Here is an 8,607-nt window from a genome sequence, read left to right on the forward strand (position 1 = left end):
TTCTCCTCTTTAGCTTCCCATTCTTTCCCTGCCCCCTGCTCTGGCCCACAGATCTGTTAGCCTCCCTGTCATAAGTTGACTGAAGGGGAGACCAGCAGTTAGCGTAATGGCTATGTTGCTGGACTCTCATGTAGTCGACTGTGGTTAAAGTCCTGGACCTGGTGGCTTAAACTCATGCTGGGTACATGTGTGTGCATGCCCAAGATCCTGAGAGGAGAATGGAGGAGAAGGGATTGCGGCATCCCTCTCTCAAAAATAAATAAATAAATAAAAGTTAACTGAAGGGACAAGCTTGGTGGTTTGTGCACAAGAGTTTATTAAATATAAAGTGCTATATAGGTATAAGGTGTCTAGACTTAGAATACAATACCCCAAAGTATGACATTTTTGCATGCTGAGTGCCTCAAACTGAGGAAGGCTGGTAGGCCTGAGGCAAAAAGTTCTCTCTGACTTTCTTCTGCCCCCCTTTTTTCTCCTTCCTATATTCTTACCAAGGCAGGTCACAGAAACCACAACTCCCCCAAAGCAAGTCATAAAACCTAGAGAAGTCACTTTCCGACCTACCTCCCTGATAGCAGGCTATAGACTTTCATGCCAGAAAGGTCCTGCCCCATACATACCCAGCGGTAGGGGCAGCTGGGGGCGCGGAATGCCTCATAGAAAGGCCAAGTAGACTCAGAGTACACTTGTTTTGCTAAATTCCATTTTATTACCATTAGATCCTGCCCCTTTTGTCCAATCACATTTCTACACAGTTGTCCATTCTTCATTGAACCTAAACATACACATAGTTTTCCCTGAGTCTCTGGGTCTTCAATTCTAAAGACTCCCATATCACATAAAACTGTGATTAAATAAATTTGTTACGCTCTTTTTCTTTTTTAAGGTTTTCATAATGCGCTCATCAAAGAGAGACAGCGAGAAGGAAAGTGAGAAATTATTCCTACTCCAGGGTGAAGACCACCCTGTAATCCCTTCTCCACTCTCCTGAGATTTTGGACACACAGACACACACACCCAATGTGAGTTTCAAGCCATTGGTCCCGAGTGGAGATTCAAACCCTGGTGGATGATGTGGGAGTCCAGAGCCTTAATCACCATGCCACCTGCTGGTCCCTGTTAGCGTTTTTCTTGTTATTTATGATGGAGGTCTCAGCCATAAACCTTGAAATGAGTGAAGAAACAAGATCACTTTTCGCTTCCGTTGCGGTGTTGGTGTTGTTCTTACTCCAGAGATCCTGTTGAAGCCACCTCCCGTCACCCAGCCTTTCAGAAAAAGGACATCCCCAGACCCAGGATTCACAATCACGGCTTTATCAAGCTCTCCAGTGGTGGCACGTGGTGGTTCTAGAAATTACCAGGTGAGTCCTGTGAGAGACTAAATGCATTCGTCAACTCTTAATAAAGTTTTCACCAGGCTTACCAAGGGAGCCTCGAATGGGAGAACAGCTTGTTTCCTTGACAGCAGAAAATCGACAGTTTTTTTTAAAGTTCTTTGTTGTCTGTCAAAAATTCCACAGAAATAATAGATGCCTAAAAACACAAGGAAAAGTGCATTTTTTTTTTCTCACTTCAGGGGTTTGCCTCCAAGGAGACTGGCAGGAGGGAGGAGGGTTTCTGAAAAGCGGGTAACAAAGGCCCTCAGACTGAATGGGCTCAAGGTTACACCTCAGAGGTGGCCCGGAGACCCGGGACGGCTCTGCAGCCTCAGGACCAGCAGGCTGCGGGGGAAGCAGGAGGGCGCATTTCAAAACAAATCCCGAACAACAAACAAACACGGAAGAAAGGGACAACTCCTTGTGCACAGTCAACTCAGGCCCAGGCGGAAATGGAGTGGCCAGGCCTGGTTTTCTCCGCTCTCGGGCTGTCAGGGCAGCCTTTCGCTGCAGGCGCCCCGGGAGGGGTTCGCTCCTCCGGCTCCTCGCCTCCTGGAGCCGGGGAGGGCCTGCGGGGCGGGTCCCAGGTCCCGGGTCCCGGGCGTGGACCGCGCACTCTCTTGGCACCGCCAGCCCATGGAATATTAATGAGCCATTGTTACGAAAGCCTTGCCAGGGCGGCTGCGACGGACTCGCCTGCCCTGAGGAGCGAAGGAAGGGGATGGGGAACCAAGGTGGGGGAGGAGGCACTGGGGGAGAGGGCGGAAATGAAGCTTTCAAGTTCAAGAGGTTTATTTTGCATGAGAAAACACAAGAGGCCTGAGGATCGGCGGTAGGCATTCCTCCCTCCTCCCCTCGCTTTAATATCTGCTCAGCAAAAAGTCAGGATTTAAACCCTCAGCCTCTGGGACATCTTAACAACAACAACAAAAAACCCTTTCTTCTGTGTCCTTAAGTACAAGGGTAAAGACCAGCTTTCGGCAGCCAAGTCGCGAGTGCTGAAGGGAAGGGAGCAGCGGGGCGCCCAGCCGGAGCCTCTGTCCTCTGCCTGTTCCCGATTCCATGGCCCGAGGCGATGGTTTGCATTTTTAGGACAACAGCCGGCTATCTGCAAGCAGGAGACCTCTCGTCAGGCTTCATTACTGCACACAAAATGACACGAGCGAGCCCGTGGTCACAACGACACTTAGGGTGTGCGCTGAAGCCATTGCACCCCCCCCCTGCAACCCCAACCCCCTTCTTCCAGCCGGCACACCCACCCACCAGATACCCCAAAACTGAGCTTTGCTTATGTATGTGTCCTACCTGCGGCTCCTTGCTCCTGCTGGAAACCAGCCTTTACCACCATGCTTGCTGTTTGGTTTATCCATTTCCCGGGAGACGGAAGAGAACTGTATTTGCCAACTAACAAAGTTCAGATCCACCTTTTCTCCTACTTCTCTCTGCTATGCTTCCTGAAGCTGAGTTTCCATTGCATCATCTCCTGATCCAAATGATTTGCAGGGCTTTGGGAGCACAGATAGCTAGGAATTCAGACCCCATGCCTTACAAGGTCATTGAAACCTTTTAATCACCTCCCTAATTGCAGTAGTCTTGGGCCTCTGGCCCAAATCATAACTGCTCTCTTAAAAAGAAACCTCAGCCAACAGCTGCAGACGCCACCATTAAATCCTATCTATTAAGAGCTAATGTCACTTAATGTACCTTTCCAAACAAGGATGAATCTGTTTGCATCAGCCAGAGTAAGAGGGGTCATGACGGTTTGTTCAGTGCAGGTACTCCAATCAGTCTGATTCGATATTTCAGAATAAGGTGGTGTAAGTGTGAGATTACTGAACAAATGTATTTAGTTTTGGTGGAAAGCATTTAAATGTGGTCAGTTAGATAAATGGAACTTTATCTTGCAGTGCCAGTGAATATTTCTGAAGCTTTTGGGACTCAAAATATGTGAAAAACTATTAGATGACTCCAATACGTGTATCTTTAAAGAGAGTGCCCAGGAAAATGCAATGAAATGCAATGAAATGAAAATGCAATGTTGGAAACTCAAAGCCAACCACAGGCCAACAGTGAGGTATGGAAAGAGAAGTGGTATTTAGCTCCTTCTTACCTCTGACATTGGTTATGATGTGGGCTCAGCTGCTCAACAAGGAGACCTACATATAGAAGCCCATAGAGGTTAGTACTTTTCTCTTGCTTAGCAATCCTGGAATGAGCAGACCAAACTGACAGAGAAGCTCTGCTCCACAAAGTTATTCAGGGATCTAAATTCCTTCTATCTCATTAAACTAGCCTCTACAGCAGTAGTTCTCAAACTTTAATGCCCAGCTTGACAAACTTACTAGAAAGGATCATCAAGTAAATTCTTGGTCTTTGCAGACCATATACTTTCAACTGCACATTCTTCTTTGGTTTTGTTATTTTTGTTGTTACAATGCTTTAAAAATCTGAAAATTATTCTTAGCTCATGAGCTGTGTAAAATCAGACTGGTCAGGCGTTTGGGGCTATGGCCTATAATTTGTGAGTCTCTGCTTTAAAGTATCAGAATCACTTGGTGGACTTTCTAAGTCCACCCCAGAATTTCTGATTCTGTAAGTCTGAAGGAGAGCCCAAGAATTTGCATTTGTAACAAGTTCTCCTGTGATGTTGATGCTGATGCTTTGAGGTCAACACCTAGAGAAACAACCACCAACCACGGCCTATAGTGTGGTGTTTGCCTTCATAGCCAAATCTGAATCTCCTGCACATGTACGTTCCAGAACGAAAGAAAAGGGAAAAAGTGGAGAAAGCCTTTTTAAGTATATGACCAAGAAACTGTATGCATTGCTTTCACTAATTTCCCATTGGCCTGATCTTAGTCATATGGCTTGACAGGTTGCCAAGGTGGTGGGGAAGTAGACTGTAAATGGATGTTTACAAGCCCTGCTACAACCTGAGAGGTTTTATTATTAAGAGACAAAAGGGGATGGGACCAGCAGTTAGCATAATGGCTATGTCGCTGGGCTCCCACATAGTCGAACACAGATAGAGTCCCAGACTCGGTGATATAAATGCACGCCAGGCGCCTGTGCGTGCATGCCCAAGATCCCGAAAGGAGACTGGAGGAGAAGGGGTTGTGGCATGGCTATCTGCCCTGGGGGGGTGATTTCTTGCTTTCTGTCTCTGTCTCTCTCTGTCATTCTGGCAAGCTCATGAACCCTATAGCAAAAACTTCTCCAAAAAAAAAAAAAAAAAAGAGAGAGAGAGACAGAAGGGGAGAAAGTTCTTTGTGGAACAATTAACAGATTCCACCAGCTGAGCAAAGAAAGGAACCAGTGGAAGGTCTTCCACACATGGTTAATTGCAGGACCTCTCTGCTACTTTTTTGTTGTAGACATTTTAGCCTTAGGGCACGAGCCCTTGCTGGAGAGAGACAGAGATCAGCAGGCAAATGGGGGAGAGAGAGATACTCGAAACAAGTGTAACAACAACAAAAAACATCATTACCACACCCAATGGACAGGAAGAACAAGTCCCAAGAGAAAAACAGGCAAATGACCAGGAATATGTATTACTTTTATTAATAAATAAATATACTTAGATTTGAATGTGATTTTCTTCCTATTAAATTGGCAGGTTCTTTTTTATTATTTATTGATTTATTTTAAGTTTATTTCTGCCATGAGAGTCAGGAAGAGAGACAGAGAGACAGAGATACAGGCAACAGGGTCTTCATGCTGTGGTGCATCCCCAATTTCAGCTGGCTGGGAACTTGGGTACACGCACCTACCATGCTCAGGGACGTTCTGAGACAGGAACCTAAGATCTTTCCATGTGGCTCCCTTGTGTCATTGCTGCACCACTGCCTGGCCCCAGATTATTATTATCATTATTGCTGTTACACAAATTTGTCAAGATGGTAGGCAAAAGAGAACATTGATTTTGTGCTAATAGAGATAGATTTTGCAGTTTGGTTATATTTATCAAAAGCTTTCCACATGTAGCATAGTGGACAGATTTTACTGTGGCCCCATAATCTCGCATCCTGGTATTCATGCCCTTGTGCCACACTCTACCCCGGGTCATTCCTGGTCCTGTCTGTAACTTGTGTCTTTCCAATAGAATGAACAGGACAAATGAGAAAGGATATACGGCATCACACAGTTGAAGGCTGTAATACCTATCTTGCTGGATTACGTTTCTTCTTCCCCTTACTGCTTTCGAGAAATACATCATGTAAATGTCCACAGAGGCTGGTGTGGTGCTAATAATAATGGTATCATTCCTTGAGCACTCACAATGTACCAAGAACATGATAGTATCTGGAGTACTTTCATTTATTTAATCATGGGTACAGAGTTAGTTTTATCAGCTGTGTTTCGAAAGCAGCCTTACACCTAAGCATTCCGTAATACTGCGGTACTTCACGGTATGTCTCGCATAAGGCAGATGGCAAGTGAGGCGGGAAGGAGCAAGTCCTCACAGCTCACTGATCTCCAAAACATCCACTGGCTTTACTATAGAGCACAGTTGTTTGTGTTCCAAGGAGCCACCTTCAGGCTTCCCACTGGAACTTTATTTGTTGTAGAATCTACCACCAAAATGAAAGAGGTACTTATCACATACCTCCCCCTTGGAATGACTGAAAACAGTTGCTCTTACAGATAGGTGGAAAAAACAGAGATGTTTCAGTAGGCCTGAGGACAAATAAACCTTACCAGCTCCTCATAGTCATTACTCATTCTGCTAGAGAGCAAGTAGAGGTTAGCATTCACTTTGCAAGTCAAGGTTAATCTTGGTTTAACAGCCTTGGGCCACTGGTGTAGTATCTTGGACCTCTGTTGACCCTCTGTAAAATGGATTTCTGTTCCCTTCCCTAATTAAAGGGTGGTCAGGGTGATGTTTGACGTTCTTATCAAGCTAAAGGTATATGAGTCTGAAACAGTTCCCCTCATCCAAGTGTTTTATTAGTGAAAACTGCTTAAAAGGAAACTTGACAGACATATCTGTAACACTGAATCAATGAATGAGTGTATTTTTCAGAAAGAGATTCATATAGAAATGAGGAGTTTACAAAAATAATCACTATGAAGATTCCAGTGCAGTGCCCTCAGTTGACCTTCCAGTAGATCCCATAATCCTGTGACATATGGCAGAGTAGGATCCCTGCTTCTGCATGTAGGGCAAGAGAATCAGACACACCTGCTCTTTGATAAATTGACCACAGAGGATAATTTCTTGGAAGGTCAATTTTATTGCTTTAAGTCAGTCGAAAGATTTTCTGAGAAAGTACAGCAATGACATCTGTTCATTCTTCAACGTAGACCAGCCCTTTACCCACGATTTCTCAATATTTAAACAAACAGCCAAAACAAAGCTGTGCTTCAGTGTTAACCTCCTGAACTTAAAAGCCTGCACCTGTACAATTACTAATTAATATGTTCAGTAACAAAGCTGGTAGGTAACTGGTGACATTCACACCTCTTAATTGGTGCGATTAGCAGTCCTTTTGTTGTCAGCTATTAGCAGCTCTTACAAGTGTAAAATGCCACAGGTAAAGGGACAATGGATGGGGTGGAGGAGGGAGGTGGGAGTGACAAAAGGTTATACAACAGATTAGACTGATAGGGAAGAAAAAAGGTGCTTACTGCAAGAAACAGGCTAAAACTGTTGAAATGAGTATGAGCATCAGTGCTTGTGTCTCCTTTCATTTTTTGCTACCGATGTATATCTTCAGTTTTTTTTAAAAAACACTATTCATCTCCCATCACGTTGCAATATGGAAAGACCCCTCACTTTCAGCAAATAAATCAGTGTTTAAAAAAGTCAGAAAAAAAAAAATGAAGGCACTTACGTTTGGGGAGCTTAAACTTTTTAAAATTATTTTATATTTTATTTATTATTATCATTATTATTTGTTTCTAATTTGACCAGAGAGAGAGAGAGAGAGAAGGAGAATGAGAAAGCAGGCCGCCAGGGCCAGGACTTGAACCATGGTTGGCCATATGGGAGTCTAGCACCTTAACCACTATGCCACCTGCTGGCCCTGTACACTGTAAGAGTTACTATGATATTCTCTATAGCAAATATCCTTGGGTTTTAAAAATATTCCAGTTATATGGGACTTTTTAGGAATACAAGCAGGAAGCTACATTTTTGTATTTCTTCTTTAATCATCACTTCTCATTTTCAAAAAAGTGATAGCAGGCTGGCCTCCAGCTCAGTGAGTGCCTACCTTAGGTATCTAATGTTGCAACCTCATCAACTGACAGCACACCTCCCAGAGGGCACGGCCCTATATTAGCATCAGTTCATTTTCTAGATTTTCACTTCCAGGCTTGGCTCTTGTATTCAGTCGTCAGAAAAGTCATGACACCTTTTTTTTCATAGAAAAATGGGGAAAAAAAAACACATCATAACTTTTCCAACAATCTAATCTTCTGATATGTTTGTCTGTTTTTTTTCTTTTAAAGATATGACTTTGTATTAATAATGCAGATATGTCGTCTTTTTCCTACAAACTGAACGTTTTAATATTGCTTCATAATGAAAGGGGGTCATTGAGTTATGCTAGGACAAACATTAGATGTAATGTGTTTATGAGCCGCTCTAGGACAAGAATAATGGCGTCTCCATCTGTACATCACCAACTTCTAGCCCATATACACATACAATACTTAGGTACGACATATGCAATGTGTCCGTGAGAATTTTCTCCCCCAGGTTTCTATTTAACGTTACACTATGTTTGGTTTTTATACAGTTCTTCTGGGGGTATTTGCATTGCTATTTGAGTTCTCCTTTTTTCTGAGATTATTATTTTCCTTTGGGGAATGTCTATGTTAACAATGTTCTCTTAGACCGTTTGTCTACTTTTACTTTATGGAACTGGCTTCCTATCACCCGGCATTTTCATTCACTGAAATTCAGCTCCATGCTAATGACTTCATAGTTTTCCAGATCATTTTGATCATTCTTCAGCCCTTTCTTACCTCTCACTTATATCCCATTCATATTCGCCGTATCATATTCTCACTTTAACTGTTACTTATCTATGCCTATCGATTCCAAAACGTAGGGACTGAAAATGTCTATTTTCTTGTGCTCACAATTTTGTGAGTCCAGAATTTGAGAAGGGCTTGACTGAATATTCTTGATCCACAGGGCCTTGGTTGGAATAAATGGGCTGGAGGATCCATTTATAAGAGGGCTATCTCCTGATTATGGTTTCTCTCTCTCCATCTGAGCTCT

At 43.5% G+C, this 8,607-nt stretch overlaps 1 long non-coding RNA gene across 3 annotated transcripts in view; it reads right to left on the reverse strand.

Annotated features, from left to right (window-relative positions):
• LOC102469007 (uncharacterized) overlaps window positions 1–1,493 on the reverse strand; it is a 26,218-nt gene extending 24,725 nt beyond the window's left edge. For all 3 annotated transcript variants that reach the window (XR_003549669.1, XR_001370493.2, XR_003549670.1), the window contains exon 1: window positions 1,424–1,493. This is a non-coding gene — a long non-coding RNA (uncharacterized LOC102469007). The remainder of the gene's footprint in view (window positions 1–1,423) is intronic.
• Window positions 1,494–8,607: the final 7,114 nt, after the last annotated feature.

This window comes from Tupaia chinensis, unplaced genomic scaffold, assembly GCF_000334495.1.
Source record: "Tupaia chinensis unplaced genomic scaffold, TupChi_1.0 Scaffold000288_2, whole genome shotgun sequence".
Classification (NCBI taxonomy): Eukaryota; Metazoa; Chordata; class Mammalia; order Scandentia; family Tupaiidae; genus Tupaia; species Tupaia belangeri.